General features: G+C 41.2%; 1 protein-coding gene across 1 annotated transcript in view; it reads left to right on the top strand.

Annotated features, from left to right (window-relative positions):
- Positions 1 to 23,076, top strand: part of SHANK2 (SH3 and multiple ankyrin repeat domains 2) — a 271,596-nt gene that overhangs the window by 209,269 nt on the left and 39,251 nt on the right. The gene's annotated exons all lie outside the window — the stretch shown is intronic.

A 23,076-nucleotide genomic window follows, 5' to 3' on the forward strand; every position in this document is an offset into this window, starting at 1 on the left:
GGAAAATAGGACCCCAAGTATTTTATCATATTACCATAGTGCTCCCAATCTCCTATGGGCAAGAGGACTCCACAAAAAATAACATATTATTTTCAGTTTTCTTCCAACACAAAATAAGATGTATTGAAGTCTTTACAGGTACAGATAACAATAGGAATGATGAAAAATCCATATATCCAGAGTAAATATATCTGTATTTACTGCTGGAAACTGCTTTTCTGCATCAGGCCTTTTGTTATTCGACTGATCTCTGTTTAGGTGAATCTACCAGGCTCTAAACATCAGATAAAATAATGTTGTATGCAGCAGCTTTGGGAAAGGAAAATTACAGTGACTCGTGGCACTTTGCATGGAATATTAAATTCAGACTGTTGGGAGAGCTGACCTCAAAGGAGAAAGTTCCCTTTAGACCCTGTGGATTTCTATATAAGCAAATTTTAAGTACAGACTCTCCTAGAACTATCCTGCTAAGATGATGAATAGAGGAATCATTAAATTTAGGAGAGAAAGTCACAGTCCTTAAAATAGATTGCCCATCTCAAAAACTGAAATGGCTTTGGTCATTCTGTCTGGATTTGCCTTTTTAGAGAGGTTCTTCTTTAAATCAACTAAGGGAAAAGATGTCCATGGGTGATGGAGGGATTGACAGCATAGGCTGTTATAACCCATTTCCCAAATTTACCTCTAGTGATGCCAATATAAATCTATGGCACACTATTCTATATCCCAGATGTTTTTCTATAGATCTGGATTTTAGAAGTTAGTGCCGAGTTCCTGCCAAAATATCACTAAATCACTGCTTTGCATCTCACTAGTATTTTACCTCGACCTTAATCTTGACAAAAAAAATCTGTTTTATTCCATTTAATAAATGAATGCAGTTTGAAATGCATTCATTACACCAGGGTTCAAGAAACCAATGCTGTGTCTCCCTCTGCTTCACATGGACTTCAAGCTTTTTTTGCTTTGCTTCTAAAGATCAATGTCTTGTGACCAACAGTATTAATTTAATAAGATTCACGGAAAAAAAAATCAATGTCAGTAATGAAAGATGTTATCGCTGCTTGAATCCCCTCCATTTCAGTGTATCTTTTTTACACCCATGTTCTCTGCTGGTGTTTACTCTTTGCTTTATTGACATCTCTAAAATAATTCACATGCTGCAGTCACAGAATAATATTCAATTTTGCCTTTGTCATTTGGATTGAATCCTCACTTGGGAAGATGCAATCAGCTTCCCACTGCAAATTGAATGTGTCTTTTGTCTTTTTCTTCAAGCAATTCCGTGTCGTCAATATTTTTGTCCTGATAACTCTGTTCTTTCTTTCACATCCAACCAATACCTTTGTTTTTCACCTCCAACTATTCAGAAATCTTCTCCCCTTTATCTTGACTGTCATATTTTCTAGCCCTTGACTCGTATCCAGAATGAACAGTTGTGGCTTTATGTTCTTTTCAGAGGTTTTCTGTCCCTTTGCCTCCCATCTCTGTGATAAATTCCTGTGGCCAGATCGCTCCTGACCCTTGGGCAGCTCTGCTCTCCAGACCCTGCTGGACACTGCTGAATTCCTGGCTGACTTGAGAGCTTTCCTGCCTCTGTCTGTGCATTTCTGCTTTGTCCGCTGAGCAACCTTCAGCTTTTACTGGTTCTCTGAGTATTTTTGCATTCTGTCTCTTATGCTGCCCTTTCCCTTGTGCTGGGTGACCTCTGTTTTCTCTCTCAGATCTGCTGCTTTCAGCATTTGTGTGCTGACAGTGTCAGGTGGGGCTCCTTCCTTGGACTTGGCTTATCTCAGAAGTAGGTTTTGGGTGGAAAATGGAGTTTTTTCCTTGCCAGTGCATTGAAAAATGGCCTAGGGAGGTTCTTCTGGAGAAGCCACTGCACCTAAAATGACTGAGGTCCACATTTTGAGGAAAACAGAGAGAATATTTGTGCTAGGCTAAGACTTGGACTCAATGATCTTGAGGTCTTTTCCAGCCTAAATGATCCCATGATTCTCCAAGAGTTTTTATAACACTTTTTGGATAATGGCAGTTCTTTAAAGTCTGTGTTATCAAAGAGACACTCTGGTTTGTGTGGGGGATAATTTCAAACCCACACACAGGGTGCCAGAGGTGCCATTAACTATTGATGGATTTGAAAGGAAGCTTGGATATGTTCATCCTTGTGCTCACAGGTCATGGGTTCCCAGGGGATGGTGGGGAATCATCGTGGTTTGGGGAATCAGCTGCTGGATTTTCCAGCTCTTCCTGGAAAATGCTAAATGGTGAGGAGCTTCAGTGTGTGACCCAGATTCTGACCATTACTGAAGGAAACTGCAGCCTGTTGTGACAAAGATGAGCATTTCCATTTTTCCATGGTTTTACTGTTTGCTCTAATTAACAGCATTCAGCAGGGGATTATTTTGCTGATAGCAGTAGCTAATAACTGGTTGCTTAAGGCTTCAGTCATGCACTTAGCATTTGGTTTCAGTACTAGGTTTAGCTTTTTCCTGACTGCTGACAGAGAAAAGAATGATTACTGAATATTGCCATCATCCTCTTGGAATGCTAGTACATATTATAAATATAGGTGGGAATTAATTGAGCTCTAAGCTTCCTTCCAACCCAAGCCATTCCATGATTCTGTGATGCAGACATATGAATTCTGTAGATTTACATCATATAAAAATTGGCAAAATTTGGGATTTTTTAAATGGGGATATAGGTACACAGTTATCAAAGAAGCGTTGAGCAAGCCAAGCTTGTTCTCTGTTTCTGGATTAAAATGGATAATCAAAACACACCAGCTGGATTCTTTGCTCTGCTGAAATGTAATCAGTCTGCAATATTCCATGCTGAAAATGAACCCAGGGCTATCTGACTGGCCACATACTGGTTTGGCTACTGATCCACAAAAATGCTGCTTTATTCAATGCTTTTCCACACACCTTCATCAGCATGAAGATAAATAAATCATTGCCTACGTTTTTGGCTGTTAGATTATTTTTAGCTCTTATTGACTCTTTCTTACCGTCACTCATTAAATTTAGATTAGTTTAAAAAGAGGATTAACAAACTTCAGCTCACAAGAGAATGATCAGCTTCTAATGACTACCTAACATATCAATAACTACGTGAGTTTTCTTGCTTAAAAAATAATTATAATTCAGGTCTGTATGCTGAAATTATTGTGTATTCAGTAAGCCTAAAATTCACATTTTGGTGCTTGCACAGGAGGGTTCCCTTCATGCAAATCCTGCTGTTATTTGCATTTCTGTCAATTTATTCAGCAGAATATCTCTGACTTTATTTATCAGCATGGGAAAGTTCCAATTTTTTGTTCCTTCCCTAGCAGAGTTTAGTAAATGAAGCATTACTGTATCACTGTAGGCCAAGTAAATCTAGCTAGACAATATGACAATATTATATTGTTGTTTTTATTTTTAAGAATTCATTAGCTGAAAAACCCCAACAAAATCCTTTTGCTTATCATTTCATTTTTTTTTATTTTCAAGGTATTCATAATTTCAAACGAGCTAATAAATTATTTACTTAGTATACTGCAAGAAATTGTGAAATAAATTCATTCTCTGACTTGATTCTCTGGGTGAATTTGTCTCTAAAAACATTCTCTTGATGTTTTTTCTGACCTTTCTCCTTGAATGCTGAGCTGAAGTAGGTGTCAAATATTTGAAAACAGTAATAGGCAAATACACACACCTGTAATTGGACGTTTAGATAGGTCAGGGGTCTTCCCATCAAAAAAGTTTTGACCTGGATATTTTCTGGATTTCCATGAAGGTCTGGATTCTCTTGTGCCTTTTGGAAAATCAAAGTTGTTGTGGTCCAAGGCACATTTTGCGTAATCCTGGTCTCAAAAGTTTCCTGCTTGGTAAATGGAGAATTATCTGCAAAGAGGATTAAATCATATTCTGGAAGAAGATGAAACAAAGCTGGAAATTATTTCAGTTACTTCCTAAGTTAATACCACAGGGAGTTCAGTCTTTTTTTAATCTGTTGTAAATGACACCTTCACTTTCCTGTGGTGGAAGCTGATGTAGCCAAGTTGATATGACATGCTTTGCTGTAGCTGCTGTTATTAATTTCTAACTAAAGTGGGTTTTAACAAGTCACATGTGCTGTAGTGGGAAACAAGGTCTGGTCTGTAAGAATATTCAAGAGATGGGGCACAAATAAATACATGTTATTTTATAATCTGCTGACTTGCTTCAACACACTTGAACAGTGTTTTCTTACATTTCCTCCTAATGTGATGGCAGTCAAAATCAGACCTCTGACACTTCCAGAAAATCTGTATTTCTATCCAGTGTTTTGTATTCCTGCACAGACACTAAGTGGAGTAACAGACTTCAATTTTTTAATGTACTTTGTCCCTCAAAACTTTTCATTGCTCCTGTAGGAAGAGGTTGCTGTACTTTCGCCCTCCTGATCCCTTTTGTGTTTCTGGGAAATAACTTGAGTTTTATGCCCACAATTTACAGATTAAGTATATCTGTATATATATCTTAAGATATCTTATATCTTATATCGTATGTTCTAAGGGCTGGATTTTCAAAAAATAATTTTGATATCCCCTCTAGCCTCTTCTGCTTCAAAGTCTGGGGAGCTGAAAGAGAAATAACTTTAAACATTTTTCAACCTTTTGCAGAAAATTTCTAGGTTTTTTTTTTTTTTCAAAAGTAGGGGCCAGACTTAGAAGGAAAGTTAGATCACAAGGGTCTAAAAATGCTACAGGCAGAGGGAATGTAGGGATGACATCATGCTGAGTTATTAATGAAGTTATCTCGCTGCTTCAGATGAAAGGAGCACCATCACTGGCATTATTAGGGCAGAGACAGGATCACCCATCAAAATCAGGTCAGAAATAGCTGAAGGTTTTGATCAGATGAATCCATGTGATGCAGGATAAGCAGTACAAGCAGGAGAAGGCTGATAAATCCTCCTGGATCCACAACAGGCTCACATCAGTGAGGTCCAACCTGGCCTTGGACATTTCCAGGGATCCAGGGACAGCCACAGCTTCCCTGGGCACCCTGTGCCAGGGCCTCCCCACCTCACAGGAAGGATTTCTTCCCAATATCCCATCTGATCCAATCCACCCAATATCAGCTTGAAGCCATTCCCCCATGAGCATCTTGAGATGTTCTTCTGGAATGGATGATCTCTCACGTTTTTCTTCTTTCAGAGCCACAGACTTTACAAAATTCTGGATGAGTACTTCAGAGGATAGGTATTTTCATTTTTTTTTCATGGATTATATACATTCTGTAAGTTCTTTGACTCCAGAGGCTTCTAACAGGGATAATAATTGTCCAGATGCTGCAGAGAGAGAGGTTAAAAATGGATTATAGATCATCTGTGCCTTCTTCAGTGTAAAATGTCAGAGCCTTTTATCACTGGGTCAGTGACAAGGCAAAAAAATATTAAGGAAATTTAGGAAATGTTCTTAGGGAAGCTGTCTTCTTTGGTTTATCAGTTACAGGGGCTGTGGAGAAAGGGTGTGTCTGAGGAAAGATCTATTTAAAAATTATTGCTAAGGAAAGAAAATATTTCAATTTCTACCACTTGTTTGTTGTTCTCAGAGGGGTACAAGACTGTGCTGTTCCTTTCCATGTTTTTTACTTGACTTCCATCTGTTCTTCCAGAGAAGAGCTGGAAAAGAGGTCAAATAGCACCAGCAAAATTTTAGATGACAATAGAAAGAGGCAGAAATCTGCATTACAAATTTTGCTCTCTTTTTCTGCCATCTACCAAGGGATTCTTTACTTGCATTCCAACAAATTTGTGGACTTCTTTTTCCTGAAGTGCAGCTTTCAATTCATTTGCATGAGGAAGACTAGAGGTCCTCCTGTGCTCCACGTGTACATCAGAGAAAGCTCTTGGCTTGATTCCTCCTAGATTTTTCAGCTCCTGTTTCCACCTCTTTTGGACAACTTGCGTGATGATCTTCTCAAGCTCCACCTCCAAATGCAGTAGGATTTGAGCACAGGTCCTGAAGGAAATGTTTCCAGGATCCCATTCATCTCTCCTTAGATGTTCCATGCAGCATTAATCTGACCCCACACCCAGGGAGGGAGGGAATGAATATTATTCATCACAGCCTTGTGTTGAGGCAGGAGAAAAATGCCGGGACAACAAAGCTGACAGTGGTGCCTCAAAAGAATAAAGCAAAAAGGAGAACTGGAGAGGCCCTGATGGATTGTTCTGGCTGTTGGGATGTTATGAAATATTTTCCCTCCAAAAATGTTAGTGGGCCATGGATTTGCTCCTTTAAAGGTTAAGTTATGTTATGACTAATGCAGTCTGCAGCTCTGAGCAAAGCAAAGCCTCCAAAGTTGTGCCTGGTGTCACAAGAGTGAAGCTGTGTTTAAAATGTCATTTGTGTACAGATAATTATTTCAATGGAACATGACAGTCCTGGAGCCCTGGATCCAAAGGAAGGAACTCAGAGCTGCTCCCCACCATCCCTGCACACATCTTAATTTATCTCCCTTTCCCCCAATTTTGTTTTTGGCTCTTACTTCTCCCTCCCTATGTTACAAAGGTAAGAGCTGTCCAGAACCTCAGAAATCTGGGTTTGAGGAATTAATGAACCCTTTAAGCATCCATCTGGGATACTGTGTGTGGAGCATATGGTGTGCTGGGAGAGCCATTTGGGAAGGCAGGACCAGGAAGACAATCCCCACTCCTTTCTGCCATGCAGGTGCCTTCCTGACAGCAGATCTCCCTGAGAGCCCACCTGGTAGTGCTCCACTGGAATATTGCCATTTGATCCAGATTTATATTGGGAAAAAGTTTGTAATAACCTATTAACTCACTGCACTGACTTAGTTCATTAAATTAGGAGAATCAAGTTTTATATAAATATGTGGAAACTTGGAATACTTTCTAAATGTGAGGTGAGGGGGAGCATGGTTTAAAGGCTGCAGAGAAACTGCTCCTGCTGCCAGGACTATTCCCTTTCTAATCTCAATGCCTCTCTTTGCCAGAAATAATTCAGAAGTGCCCAAGAAGCAAGATTAAGTTCCTTTGGTGTCTGATAAAACACAAATGACATATGTTCCTAATGCCAGAGGACTGTGAGAGCCATGGAAGAATCTGTTGTTGTTTGGCCTTTCCAAGTTTGGCTGCATAATTAACAGAACTTCACAGAGGAAATGAGAAGCTAAATGGGGTTTTTAAGTCTTGGAGAAGCCACCAACAATGTTTTTCTAATAGGAGCCAGTCTTGGTTGTCAGTTTTGAAGGACAATATTCGGTGACCTCACAGTTTGAGGCTTGTAAATGAAAGATCAGTTGTGTTGAACCTGCAGGGCATTCTCTAGTTTTTCTAAAAATTGCTCTCCCCTCTTGAACAATTATCAAATGTGCTTTAAAAAATTATCATTGTGACCATCTTGAAATAAAACAGCTCTGCTCCAGAGGTGGGTTCTAACTGGGATAAGTCTTCCCTGTACAGAGGGCTGATCCAACCCAGAAAAAGATTCTTGTCCGTAATGTCTCAAAGGATAACCAGCAATATATCAGGCTCATTGTTCAGCTGCTGTTTTAACTGCTCAGGTGAAAGAACAGGAGGTGATTGTTGTTGTGGAGAGGTTGGAAGGCTTGGGAGCACCTGAAAACTGTTTAATTCCAGGGAAACACGAATCCAGTGCAGTTGTCTGAGGCACATTCAAGCAGGAAGAGCCTGTCTGTTGGGATAAGTGGGAAGAGTTCCTCATGGTGCAGTTGTAACTTAGGGAAGTTTTCTTTTCCTTGGGTTTATTGAGCTTTACTGTGTTGTGGAAGGGTTTTTTTCCTTGGCTGGTGTTCCCTGGGTAGTCATCTGCACTCAAGAAATAGCAAATTTTTGAATTTTCTGTACAAAAATGGTTAAACTCCTTCCTACCCAATGACACCTGAAAGACACGTAATGGTTTAATAGTTTCCTCAAAGTGTCAAGATATAATCCGTGTATTTATTATGGGATGCATACGTTGAAAATACTTTGTAGAGAATAGTTCACAGACGTGATTTATGTTTTAAGAATAGGAAGTATTCCTGTTTTCTAGTTGGAAATTGAGCTTCCCTTTGGTATCAGTGGCATGCAGAGTTCATGGATGCACCAGTGTTTCAGGGAGAGAAAATACCCCAAAAACTCCTGGGCTGTGATAAAGACAGGGAGAGATCCCTCACCAGCTACTGTCACTGGCAAAACAGTCTTGATGCGGAGAAAAATTAATTTAATTTATAACAGCTCAAGTTGGGGTAATGGGAAATACAAAACACATCTTAAAACTCTTCCCCTCCACACCTCCCTTCTTGCCAGGCTCAACTTCCTCCTGATTTTCCCCCACACTGGGATGGGGACTGGAGGCCATGGCCAGTCCATCACATGTGGTCATTGATGCTCCTTCCTCCTCAGTGGCTGGACTCCCCACACCCTCTCCCTGCTCCAGAGAGGGGAAGAGAATCCTCCATGAACTTCTCCAGCCTCAGTCTTTCCCATGGGCTGCAGTTCTTTCCAGACTGCCCCAGCGTGGGTCCCTTCCTTGGGGTGAGTCCTTCAGGAGCAGATCACTCCAGCATGGATCTCCTGCAGCATTGCAGGAGGCTTCTGTTAGGAAAATTAATCCACAAACATCAGAAGTTTACATCCAAAAAGGAGACAGAGGAGTCCTTTGACTTTATTTGAATAAAGGCAGAGGCCATGGGGCATTCCCCTGGGATGTCTCAAATTTTTGGAGGATGCAGCCTCCTTTTTATCCCAATTTCCCAGCTGCATTTCCCTTGTCTCTTTCCCCATTGGCTGAGGTACTTGAGAGGTACAGACTCCCCAATACACCTGATACTGAAGATTTCACTCTACTGAATAACCCTCCCTTTTAATTTTTAATTCTTATGGAATTTTGAGGTTTTTTTCCCCATTGTTTCTTTCGTCTTTCAATGTCTGATTTCGTATATCAGCAAACCTAAAGTTTATTTGTAAAAGCAAATATCTTTCTCCATTCATCAATCAGTGGAATCCTTCCCATTGTTTCTTTTATCTACCAGCAGACCCACAGCTTGTTTGTAAAGACAAATCCACTATTCCTCTCGCTTCTGTAGGATCACAGCCTCCCCAGGACTCCTCCACGGGCTGCAGCTGGATCCCTGCTTCCCTTTGGACCTCCTCCACGGGCTGCAGGGACACAGATGCCTCTGGCACCTGGAGCACCTCCTGCCTCTCCTCCTCCCCTGACCTGGGGGCCTGCAGAGCTTTTTCTCTCACTTTTTCTCACTCAGGTGCTCCCACCGTTGCTGGTGGGCTTGGCCATGGCCAGCATGGAGTCCATCCTGGCGCTGGCTCCATCAGAACCTTCCAGCAGGTTCTTATGTTCACAGCAGCCACCCCCACAGCCCTCCGTGCTGCCAAACTGTGCCACACAGGCCCAGAGGAAGTGTCTGCTCTGAGCTGTCTGTTTTGATACCATCAGCTAGGAAGGTGCAGGCAGCAGAGGTAGAATTCCTCCCTGAGCATGCTCTGCTCCATACTACTGCTTTAGTAATAGAGTAGTTTCAGCTGGGGAGGACTAAAGATGTAGCTGCTATTATTAGCAAGGCTGCCTCTAAGAAGGTGTTTATTTTAGTCTTGCATGACTCATCCTTATTCTTACATAAAAGACAAGACAAAGTGCAGTTCACTGACTTTGGTCACTAATCAAAATACTGGCAAGCCCTCAAAGTGCCTGGCTTCCCTGGGTCAGTCTTTTTAATCTGTGTCTTGCTGCATGACAAAGGGAAGGAAATAAGTAACCAGAGTTTATTCTTTCTGTGACTAAGTATTCTCTAGGAAGCTTTTAGCTAATCCAGCTTTTACAGTGAAAGTTCTGCACCTATATAATTCACAGTGAGTTTTTTTGTTGTTGTTGTTTGCTGCTTCTTGCTGGCTGTCATGGTGCGGGATGAAATAATCGCTCTCGGCCGCATTACATCTCCTGCAACCTTCCAGATGGGCTGCAGCTATGTCAAACAAAATACTTCATCTCTTCTTGATAAATTATGTGATAACCCCGGGGTGAGGCCAAAAAAAAAAAAAAAGGCAGAAATAAATCCAGTTATGCATAGTTAAGTGAGGGCATTCTTCATTAACCCAAGGTGGGGATGCTGCAGTAGCAGGGAGTGAGAAGCTGCCCATGAGCTTTGTAAAGAGGTGGCCCTGATTTTCAAAGGCATGAAGAGGAAAATATAAAAGCAGCACATGCTCCAAGGCAAAATGAATGTAACTTTTCCATGGAAAGCAGAAACAGGAGCGAAGAAGGCAATTGAAGCCACAGTTCATAATTAGGATTTCACTATATATTTAAGAGAACTTTGCTAATGTTTTGGTTGTAGCTGTGATGAATTCAGTACTCCAGACCTGAATAAAAAAATTAAAACTTATACTGCATTTCCTGCTTAGAAGGCAAAACAAGAAGCAAAACCATAAAATAGATGACTTGGACCACACTGGTTTGGAAAGTGAAAGATAACTTTGTCTTTTCAGGTGGAGGAAACTGACCTTGATTTTTTATCACAGCCTGCAACCCATCCTTCCTTCTTATTCTTGGCTTGTAGAATTTATCAATTTCACTTTCTTGTCTGGGCATGTGCCTTTCTGGCTGAAAAAACAGGTTCTGTCCTAGTTCTGAGTTATGCTTTGTTAGTGGCTTAACTCCTCAGTGTTATCAGAAACTTTTTCCATTGTTAAAGGATGAATGAGATCCTAATTCTTGCTCCATCCTTGTTTCCCTGATTATTTAGTTGATCTTACTGAAGTGGGTGGGAAAGATTTGTATTTGTCATATTTCTGCTGGGCAAGGGTGATCTAGAATTTGTAAAGTGTCTCAGTGCAGAAAAGCTGAGCCACCCTCAGTGGGAATAGACTTCAATGGCACCAAATTAGGGTTCTGATGAAATTAGAGCTCAGAATCCAGGCAGACGGGAATATATTTCCCTTGCATAGCAGGAACCGTGTTATAAAATAAAGTCAAGGTTTAGGTGATTGATTTGTAGCTAAGAACATCACAGCTGCACTGTCAGGAAGGAAAACTTCAAGTTATAATCACAAAAGGTGCTGTTAGGCCTCCTTTGGTTTCTGAAAGAGAAGTTTCAATTGCTAAGCAACTAACCCCAAGATCCTGCCTATTCTGGAACTATTATCAGTTTAATCTTGGTGCAGATAGGTAATGATAGAGTTCTAAGATGCAATCTTGGCTTGGTTTCTAAAGTTCCAATAAATTTGCTTAATTTTATGCACAACAGAGATATTTATTTGCTTCTGTCCTAAGGTTTGGGTTTATGAGAAGGAACTCCTGAACCTACTGAAAGATGTCCATGCCCATGGCAGGAGGGCTTGGACTCTAAGGTCTCTTCCATCCCAACCCATTCTATGGTGCTAGGATTTTATGATAAAATTACTTATTTTTGAGCAATGATGGAAATATATTAGATAGTAACTTGAGAATCTGATACTTTGAGGAGGCTGCATCCTGTTTTCTAGGTCTTTGATCTCTAACCAAAGTGACAAAATGTCTGTTTTTAGAGTTCTTGCATCCACACAACTTCCTACACATGCCTATGCCATAGATGCAGGAAAACTTTCCAGAGACTTGCTGCTGCTTTCTTCCATATCCTCAATTTCTAAGTACTGCTCTGTGAGACACTCTCTTCGTTTCTCTTTGAAAATAACTCTGGACCTGAATGTCCACAGAGATCAGGAATTCCCAAACAAACAGCCACCAGGCCCTCAGGAATAGCACAGAAAATCAGGAAACCCAAATTATTTGCCCTAACTTTGGCATACAAACCCTGGTGAATTTTAAAAATTAGTTTTTCCAGTTTTGGATGCAGCCAATTCCTGAATTTAACAATGAGATTCAGTCTCTCCAGGAGCATAAAACTTCCAGTCCTTTCCTTCTGAGCAAGAACGCTGAGAAAGAACTGCCATGTAAACATAAGCAAAATGCTTTCTGCTGAGGAAACATTTAAATTGGAGTAAATTTGTGCTTAAAAGGATGATTTTCCCAGTCCTTTGTCCTTTTGTTTTATTTTTAAGTAGCCCTTGCCTGTTGTACCAACATTGGCCATTTGATGGAGTTGGTAAAGTCTCTATCAGGTTAGAGCTGCTCTTCCCCACTTAGAAATTAGAAGGACTAATTAATGACATCTTTTGGTCTGCCTGATTGATTGATTTATTTGTTTTTAAAGTGCTGCCTCGGAACCCCCCAGCTTTTTGCTGTTCCCATGCCTTTTAGCAGAGTTATTTCTAGTGTGCACACCTACATTTTTCTCCATTCCTCTGGACAAAATTGTGCTCCCTCAGTAAGGAATGTGCTCTGGGTGATAAGCATGTATTCTATATGTGTGTGAAAGGAACTATGTATTAGCAACAATGGCTCACTTAACTATTTCAGACAGCATATATTTAGGGTGTCTAAAAATAGTTTTAATTTCAGAGACTCTCCCAAAGACAGGGAGCTTTGGTCATGGATCAGGCATTCCTTGCATTCTGCAGGAAGATGCTCTGAAGGCTGACAGTCATGCACCAATCAAAGCCAGTGGCAGAAGATATTCTGCCCTGGATTTGTGCAATTCCAGGAGTGCTGCCTGTGCAGGATTTGGTGGACACAGCAGTAGGAGTGAGTAGCACACACTAAGGTTGCTTTTTAGAATGTTTCCTAGAGCTGAAGCTTTTATGTTGCCTCAGTTAGACTCCAGAATCTAAATCATGTCTTTCATGGCTGTCTTCCTTGTAGTCTAAAAAAAACCCACCTGGAAATCAATAAAAAGCATATTAGGATGCACTGAAATTATCTCTCTACCATTGCCAGACTTGTCAATGCCAGTAACTGGGACAAAGCTGATTTAGGTCAAGGTATTTGGAGAGAAAGCAGATGTGATGCTACTGCAATTTGGGCAATTAGGCAAAGAGCTCAGAGGCTGGAATAAAAAAAGAGGATGGCACTCAAGGAGAATCAATCACTACCTTAAAGTCATCTAAAATTTATGCATTAGAGCTATGAGTGTGCCTTCTTCTCACAGCTCTGTCTCCATGTGAGGAGGGAAAGCCATGTGAGCAACGTGGCACTAAAGGAATTGTTCCTGCTAGCTGGGAAATGGAATTGGTAACCTCCAGCTGGGTTACCTGGTGCATGTTTGGCAAAACGCAAGGTTCTTTTTCCCAGGTTTATCTGCAGCATGTAGAATTCACATAGGCTGGCAAATTCAAGTATTCCAGGTTCTCCGGGGGGATGTGTGGCCGCTGGCAGGGAGCAATGTGCTGTCACACACAGATGGAGTCAGGCTCCAAAGCAAGGCAGCTGTGCCCACCCAGTCCTGGAAATGTTCCCCAGCCTTTGCTGCTTCCCAAATCCTGCAGTGGGAGTGCCTTTGGAGGTGCTGGCCAAGCAGGATTTGGTAGCCCAGCAGAGAGTCAGTGCTCAGGAGGGGCTGGATGAGGTGGGTGACATTCCACCTGTCTGACATTCCATCCATTGCTGGCCCTGGCCCTCCCCAGGCTGGGGATTTAGGATGAAGTTTTGCCACATGAGGGGCTCACAGGAGTCATTCCAACACCTGGGGTGGTTTCATCTCCTGTGCAGGGGGATGCAGGTTGCTGAGCACCTTGGGAATTTGGGCTCCTGGGTTTCCCTGAACCTGTCCATCAAGGGCAGTATCCAATTCACCCCGACAAAGCTTTTGGCAATTCCAGCTTTGTGGGAAATATTAGCTCTTTCTACAGTGCCTCCAAGTTTTAAACCTTTGCCTAAGAGCTTGGTTAACATTTAAACTCCATTCTACAACACCCAGATACAAATTTAATTTGAATTATAAGGGATTTGCATAACATTTGGTGTTTAAATCAAAGTTTCCCTCCCTTAGTTTTGGAAGCACATAGCATTTCTGCCCTTGGTGTGGGGCAGCACCATCTCTTTCTGTTCTTCTTAACAAACTATGTTACTTTTCTGATCTTTCCTTGTGTGCTTAAGACTTAGTTCACATTCCAAAATATTTTGCATAGAATCAAGCTCAGTGGGGCTTCACTGTTTGTTAATTTTGGGACTTGGGTTGCAGAGAAAATTTAAGTGGCAGGAGAACAAGTCTGCAAAATTGTGATTTTGGACATCTTTTCAAGTGATTCTAAAATTACTGTTGGTACAAATGAAGCTGCTGCTTTCTGACTGAAAATCTTGCTATGTTGTTGTTGCTTGGGCTTTGTTTGGCATTCGTGCTTTGTTTGTCTCGCTCTCTTTGGCGCCTGTGCTCAGGTTTGGGGCATGCTCATCTCCACAAGGCTCTTCTGCTGAGCTGCTCTGTTGGCACGAGGTTGTGCAGGTCTTGAGGGAAATGAAATGAAATGAAATGAAATGAAATGTCAGTATGTAACAGCACAGACTCTCCCGGAGCATCCCCCAGCTGACCATGGTGCTGCTGGCTCCGGGTGCTGGAAGGAAGCAGGTGACAGGTTTGGCTTCCTTCTGGCCACTGGAAGGCAGGAAGTGTCTCCAAAGGAGTTTCCAAAGCTTTGCTTGGATACAGAACCAGACTGTGGAGCAAATGTCCCCGAAGGAGAGGCTGCAGCATCTCTGGCTGCTGCGGGCTGGGAGCAGGGCAGAAGGCAAAGCCTTGCTCCGCTGCCCCTGCCTTTTGCTGGGAGGGTGTTCCCTCAGGACTGGCTCTCTCTGTAGCCAAGGTGGGGCCTCTTTAAAGAGCAGGAAATTGCCTCGTGCTCTGTGAGTCACCAGATTGTCCCAAAATAGATTTTTTTTTCCAAATTATTTACAAATAGAATCAAACCTAATGAAAGGTTTGTCGATGATTCTTATTCGCTGTGACAAAATGCTCTGAGGAATCTGCTGTTATCCTCGTCTGATGCTTGTTCATTCACCAAAATAAATCATTCCCTCTTAACAGAGGAGCTTTTTGCACTTGTACTCCTGCTTGAGAAGATAAAAAGTGGTTATTCTGTGTGGAGAGTAAGTAAATTAGAACGTGACTTGTTTGAAGTGGTAACAAAAAGCCTTATTATGAATTAATGAAGTTGCTCTTATAAACAAGTTTGTTTTCTTTAAAAAGAGCTGTGAAAGTTGTCTTTGGCTGCTTTTGTTGAGTTAATGTTGTGTAACACAGTATTTGTGTCTCCTGTCTGTTTTACATTACAATTGTGCCTATAGATTTGGATGTTCTTTTGAGGTTGTTTTAAACTAAGCATTTCCATGTAACTGTGCTGTGCAATGACTCCACCACTGATATCTCTTTTTGGGGTTTATCTTCAGCTTGGGAAGTCTGACATAAAACACTCACAAAGCTGCAGTATGGTTGGTGCAATCAGTAATTTTCTCAATTGAAATAGGACACTTGCATATCACCAGCTGACTGATGGGTATTTCTTCATTCTGATCCAACACAGAAAACATTTTTTATGTGAGTTTGGTTATTCTGTGTGTGCTTAGACACTGCTCAGGCCCAGACTTCAGTCCTCATTCCCATGGCCTCCAAATTAAATTTCCAAGGGATTCCAAGTTTAAGGCAGCCTCGTTAAAACTAACATGGCTTTAAGGAAGAATTATCTCCATCTGCTCTAAGATTAGGCTTTCCTGCATAAAGAGGGATGCATGAGCAATACATTTTTTTTAATATTGTTCTTAGAGCAGATGCATTTTCTGGAAAGTGACTGTATGTGGGAGGAGGAAATATAGATTATCAACACATGATGACAACACTTTCTGTCAATAGATCTGTGTAATCTCTGGGAAGGTTTTAACAGAAAATCATTGAAATGTACAAAACCAGGCAGTTTATATCCCATGTACAGGGTTTAATTTTAAATTGTGTTGCCTGACTTAGGGTGCTTACCTAATGTAAATGAATATTGGGCTGTATTATTAATGCTCATAAAGAGATCTATATTTTGATCCATATTTTAGAATTCTCTGCCTAATGGTCTTTAGTGTAGGTATGCACAGCTTTAAAAATAGAAGGGCTCAGCGTGAGAGCTTCTACCTCCTGTAAATACTTATCAAGTGGTTCATTCAGAATTCAAATAAAGATCCATTGTCCTCCCAGCGCTTGCATAACAGCACTGCAACTCCCCATTTGAAAAAATATGATATTTTTAGGGTGGAACACAGCCTCCTGTTTTCCTCCAGCACTGGGGTGGGAATTGTTTCATGGGTGTCTGAAGCCCTTCATCCCTTTGGGGGCAAGGTGTGCAGGTGGGCGCTGTTCCGAGGGCACAGCGGGAATGGCAATGCTGCCTCAGCTCCCTCTGCTCCCTGTCCCACGCAGCAGCACAGGAGGGGATGGAGCTGCTCCAGGGATGGGTCTGGCTTGGAAATGCATTCTGCCCAAAGGGGATCCTGTTCTTCCTGCTGCCCTGGAGGAGTTGTCCCAGAGGATCTGATGGAGGCAATAGGAGCCGATGGTGGCACAGGGCTGCCAAAAGGAGGCTCATCCAAAACTCATCAGCAGAGCAGACCAGCTTCACCCGCTCTGCTGCCCTGAGCTGGCCCAGCTGTCAGATCACAGTGGCAGTCTGTGATCCAGAGCAAAATTATCCTCTCAAGTTTTGATTATTTTTTCCCCTCTGGAGTCAATTTATCAGAAGGGTCTCGTGAAGCATCAGCGACTGCGCAGAGGGAGCAGCAAACTGGGATGTGGGTGACTGGCCAGCAGAGGAGCATGGAGGGATGGGAGTTTGTTTTCCCACTGCTTGAAAGAGCAGCTTGGGTCCCTTTCCCTTTCCCTTTCCCTTTCCCCTTTCCCCTTTCCCCTTTCCCCTTTCCCATTTCCCCTTTCCCCTTTCCCCTTTCCCCCCACCTTGGAGCAGCCCCCAGCGGAGGAGGATGACTGGATGTTCCAGGGGAATGAGATGGAAGCAGCTCTGGTTGCAGTGGTTAAGCAGTTTTAGATTTTTGTGCATGGTTTCATCTGTGAAGGGCAGACATGCTAGAGAGGTTTCTTTACCATATGGGTGACCTCTAGTTTGCTATTTTTGGTCCCCTATTTTTGGTGCTGTCTATGTACCATAATTTATAGGCTATGAGAAGAAATTCAATATAAGAGGCATGTTCGCAAGATGAATAATGTAAAGGTACTCTCTGTTGCACTTCAAACTTCATTTTCATTTCACTGAATTTTAAACTAGTACATTTTTTTTTTGAGCATTGGAATGTGGGGAAAAAATAGTTATGGACTTATCTTCAGTGAGTTTATTTTAAGCAAAAAAGAAGCAAAACAGATGTGCACAGTTCATTGGATATTTTTTCCCTGAGAGAAGTTCAAACATGAGAAGCTTCCACGTCTTGCACCTGGCAGACATTGGACAAATTCATCTTAAGTGCCGCTTAATTGATTGCGGAACACTGCAGTTCAATCAACTGCAATAAAGTTAATTGAACCTCTCCAATGAAATGTGACTTAAACCAAAGGATTCAAAACAGGAACAGGTACTAATTAATGGAGGCCATTATTTTTAATAGGACAGGGTCCAAGGAATTGAGTGATGTTTAAACGTTCTGTGTAGTCTCATGAGGATGGGAGTCACTTACTTGCAACAGCTTTCAGGTTAGATATAAGTATGCAAAGTCCAAAATTTTAGATAAGAGTGCTAATTTAACATAGTTCTGCCTTTTAAATCATGCCATGGATAAGAGAGGAAAAGCAGCCCTTAACCCTGCTGCATTTTGGGGGTATCGGCTTTGATCCCAAAGTAATCCAGTGAGTTTGTACTTACTAGAAGAAAACAAGATGCGCATTTCCCTTTAGGGAGGTCAGACACTGGCATGGGGCCAGTCTTAGCTGGGTGAAACACAGATGAATGTATGACCATCTTTATAGGCTGGTTTGACTAAAGTTAGGCACACTAAAAAAAATTTAAAGGGTCTTTGAAGGACTGACAGCTGTTATGCTCCATTCAAGTTTTCAACTTTGTCATGTTATTAAAACATGTGTTTAACCAAGGCAGGACATTACTCCCACATATGTTTGTAGAATGCTGGGAAAGTAAAGGGAAAATAAAGACTATTTATGCTTTTGGTAGCTTTACACAGGAAAAAAATAATACAAACTGGTTACACCCAGGAGAGAAATTACAAAAAATAGCACTTGTTCTCAGAGGTTCTGGGCCTAACAGGAATAGCAGGGACAGGAAAACTGAGAAGTTCCAAGATGGAGCTTGGCTAAATGTTAAGAAACAAATTTTGTGATGCAGTTGCCATGACAACCAAAGAGTCTGGAGTTTATGATCTGAGATGCCTCTTCTTTCCAGTGCCTCTCAGAAATAGATGTTCCTGAGCACAACTGCAGCTTTGGTGCGACTCGTGGGGATGGAGTGGCTGAGCCCTTCCTCGACTGCTCTGCTGTCTCCAGGCAGAGACCACATCCCTCAGCATTTCTGCCACTGCTGGATCAGCCCAAGGAAAAGTCTTTGCCTGGCTGGGGCAGCCCTGCAGATGCCAGCAGGCTCCAGCAGGTCCCAGCCTGTCCTGCTGCCTTCGCCCAGAGCAAGCACCAGGCAGTGCCATCTCCCTTTGCCACGGGAGCTGAGGCAGAGAAGGCACAACATTCCCCATGTGCCAACAGGGGCAAAGGTGGTGGCAGGATGGAATCCAAAACTTCAGCACATTGTCTCTCCACAGCGTGTTTTCTTTCAGGCATCTCATATCTTGTTTGTGTGCCCCAATATCTGAGTTGATGCCAAGACATTTATACTGTAGCAAGGCTACGAATGACTTTGATGTTTTTCCCTTAATTCATATGTACTTTTTTTCAAATACTTTCTTATAATATTTCTTCTTCTGGAGAAATCCCATAAATGACAGGATTCAAGTGGGAAGTTGCCTCCTTTGATCACCTAGTCCAATTCCAGCTCACTGGCTTCATCTTTACATCATCCCATGCAGTAAGGCCACCAGGGCAGGCAAATCTATGAGCAAGTGGATTACTGCAAAAACATCATTAATGCAAGATGTCAGCTGGAATTTCCACATCCTTGTATCCCTGCTTCTGTGAAGCTTTTTGTTGGGTTTTTTTTTTCATTTTTAAAGCACCTTTTAGATCAACAGAGTGCATGAAGCTTCTGAAGCATCTTTTACACCAAAGTACATTAAATGAGATATGGTCAAACACCCGTGGGAATTAGTGATGTTTTATGTGGGAGATCAGAATGTAAACAAACTTCCCATTTGTATTAGAAAATCTTCAGGAATTTTCCAGAGACTCTTCAAGGCCTGCTTCAGAAACTGTTGAAATAAATGAATAGTTGGAACCTGGTAGACTGAAGCCACTTGCTTCTCTCTATTTAAGCTTCTGTGGTGGGATGGGAATAATTGGGTTTGCAGAGGCAAATTCACAAATTAATTCCCATTATGGGACTCATTTATATATATTATATTATTACTTTCTATTTTAATCTAAGACACAGGTTAAAATCATGTGCTAGCTTTTTGAGACAGTGAATCTTGACATCATTTGTGCTGAAGTGCACTTTGTAAGCACATAAAATGTCATTACACCAAAGCATCTTCTGGCTTTGGACCCTTTTAACTTGCCTCCTCCTGTGGGTCTGTGGTTGTTTTTGCATTCAGACCTTTCCTGGGATGCTCAATAAGAAGTTTGCTGCCAACAGAATTTGCTCAAATTTACTTTCACAGAAGGCTTCCTGGATTCACTATGTACCCTTGTGCTGCCCATAAGCCCATTAAATCCAGCTTTAGAATGAATTTAGAAGATAAAATAATAGAGTTTTTGACATTAAATATGCTTGTCAGGTGCAAATCTGGGACGTTTGTGCTGGTTTGTGCTAAATGCTGCTCCAGCCCCTCCCAGTATGGCCACAAGCACCACAACCCCTTGCTGGTTTTCAGTGGGTGACCCCTGGGTTGGCACTGAGAGCACAAATCACTTCCCCAAAAGTCTCTGGGTCACTGTGTCTTTCTTCCTCTCACATTGGAGTCTCCAGATGGGAAACTCTTACTGGCTGCTGACAGGCAGTGCCACGTGCACAGCTCTGTGGTTACTTGAAATGCAGAAGCATCGTTTGAGCCTGCAAAATCACTTGGGAGCTATTTATTTCCGCTGGTACAAATTGTGATTGCGTTTGTGTGTGTGAAATATTTATCAAAAAGGGTGAATTTTAAAAAGTGTGTAGGCAGGGGGTTGTAAGTGTGTGTAACGGGTTTGGGGGTTTGTTGGGGTTTTTTTTCCAAGTAGTTCAGTGGATAAGGAAGAGCCTCTGAGAAGCTCCTTCTGAGAGGATGTGATTCCCAACTTCAACCATTCTGCAATGGGCATCCCAAGCATAATGATGGAGTTCTGCCTATTTAATTGCTGTTAAAAATGACTGACTGCCTTTTCCACTGAGGGAATGTTTTGGTAGTGGAAGGATTAGGATGATGCATTGAAGAAATCAAGAATTTTTTTATCCTTTTTTTTTTTTTAATTAATAGAACAAAGTCTGCAAAAATCTCTTTCTCTGGTAGTGGTTATATTTTTCCTTTTGCACCTTCCTACAGGAAGGCTGCCTTGGTGAATATGTTCTAGCTCATGCATTTGCCAGCTTACAATGTGCAGGTTATTTTACTATTATATTGTATTATATTGTAGTATATTATATTACATTTTATTATATTATTTTTCAACCTATTGCATAACTGCATTTCAGGGGAAAAAAAGTTATCCAGCCTGTTTAGACTATTTTTAAAGACATTCATGAAATCATATTACTTCATCAATTAATTCTCTCAAAGTAATTCCCATCCCACTGCCCAGTAACCCGATGATGATAAAGGATGATTTTCTAAAATACAGAATTCTGAGGCTTTTCCCAAGAGTCCAGAGAGGAGAGAGGACAGTTGTTGAAATTGTGAGGTGTCCCAAAGGACAGTTTTCCTTACATTTTGTTTCTTGCATGACCAGATTTCATTGATGTAGCATAGACCCAGCCTCCTCACATGTCTATTTCTATTTTCACTTATTTACAAAGGACATGGCAGAAAAATGTTTTGTGGAATTGTAGAAGGAAAATAAGAACCTCAGGTTTTGCAGTGAAAGATTGCAGAAAACATGCAGAAAGATTGGGTTGAAAAAGAGGGAAAGACCCAAATTTGTGCCTGCAAAACAACTTTACTTTTTGTTTCTAGAGCTTCCTTCCAAACTCCTAGCTGCTAAAACAAAAAGTAGTTTTTGAGTGTTTTAAACAGTGGGATTACATTTAATACAGAGAACACAGGTGATTATGACATGAATTGGCACAGTTGGAATAGATACCTGCTTTACTGGTTTACAAACTCCCCTTTGCCAAAGCTTGAAGTGGAAGTGGAGAGAGATTTGCCTCAAATTACTCACACCTGGAAAAGTTTTGCTGAATAAATCAAACTAAAACTGTCAGACAAACCTGCTTGAACTCTGGTGTCTCACTGCTTAACAACCCTTCCTGCAGACTTTTGGCTTCTGGATGAAATATTGAAGAAGGGTAAAAGAAATAATGTCACTTATAAGCTATTGACAATTCCCAAGTTATTACTTTGTAATCATGCTCCAGTTTTACCCCCTGAGGTGCTAAAGACTGTGAAGATGAGGTTCTGCTCTGCTGGTTCCATGATTCTTTTGTCCTCTAGTATTTCCATAGGACTCTGAGTTAAGGAACCTCCAGCTCTCCTATCAATATTTTTATTTTATTTATTTTTGGATCAATCTTTTCATCCCAGCTTTTGTAGCTGTGCCTTTTTAACAAAGCTGCTATAAACAGTCATTTACAGGTTCTGTTTCTGAGGCAGCTTTAAAAAAATGTGTTGTATATATTTGCTCCTGCTCTAAATGTTAAATATCATTGCACAGAACGATGGGAACAGATGGGATGCTGCATAAGCTGTTTATCATATTACACATTTATCACTTTACACTAGTGAAGTGTACATGTGTTTGATTAATATTGACTTTTGATTTATTTGGAGGGCTCTATTTTTTGACAGCATTAGGGATTACATGGTAATCCTTACTGGCTTCCAAGCTTGAAATTTAATTCCAGTAAAAACAGAGTGGATGCATTCCATAATTCTTAATTACATTATTTTTTTTCCTATGAAAAAGAATTACCTGGTTGAGGCTTTAATACTGGAAGGAATTCAGAAGAAAATGGATAACGCTTTTTGCTTCAGTGTTTTAGATTAAATTTAGATGCCATTGGTCCAGCTAAATAAATATCTCTTGGAATTAAATACCAGATGCTAAGGAGGTGTAAAATAAAGCAAACCAGCAAGAGTCCTATTTAAATCAATATTCTTTTATACCCTCCACCTACAGAATGAGAGAACTTCGTCTTTGCCTGCTCAACAGGTCTGGATGTTCACCATGTGTTCCACCTACGTCACAGTGCCTGGAACCAAAAAAGCATCTCCAAAAGCACCCTGAGCTCAGGCACAGAGCACACAGCTCGTCCTGGAGGCTCCCCACTGCAGCACTCTGCTGAAAAGATGGTTTACCAATGCACTGCTTCATTAAAATGCATTTTGGCTCAGCTGAAGCCTGAAAAAAGGGAAGGTTTTCCTTCCAGACAATGGATGGGAAAATGATTTCAGGTTGGAGTGGGGCGGCTCGTGCTGTTTGTTCTGCTAAACAGCAATAATATTTAATGAGAGACTCTGCTCTGAACTGTAAATCCTTCAGAGTGTGAGGTGCTCAGCCTGTCAGAATAAATAGAAGAGGCTAAAAACACTTACTTTGAAAATGACTGTTCATTTTGGGAGGCATTGAGTGATCTCAGTGAAATATTACTGAGTCAGTGGAATTTTGGAGAGAGATCAACTTCCCAGCATGTATCCTGGCAGCAGCTCTTCCTCCATTCCTCAATATCTTTTATGTTCAAATAGCACAGGCAGCACTTCAGTCTTACATGTTGTCATCATTCAAATTTCAGATAACTTTCAATGACTCCTTATAGATTGAATGAATAAATAAATTACTTTTAGCCGTGCTTATTTACAGTTTTTATGCCTCTGCTTTCTTCTATGTCTATTAATTGATATTATGGAAAGACAAATCCAGCAAAAAGGATGATTTAGCACTAGAAATTAAT

Source organism: Geospiza fortis, unplaced genomic scaffold (genome assembly GCF_000277835.1).
Source record: "Geospiza fortis unplaced genomic scaffold, GeoFor_1.0 scaffold590, whole genome shotgun sequence".
Classification (NCBI taxonomy): domain Eukaryota; kingdom Metazoa; phylum Chordata; class Aves; order Passeriformes; family Thraupidae; genus Geospiza; species Geospiza fortis.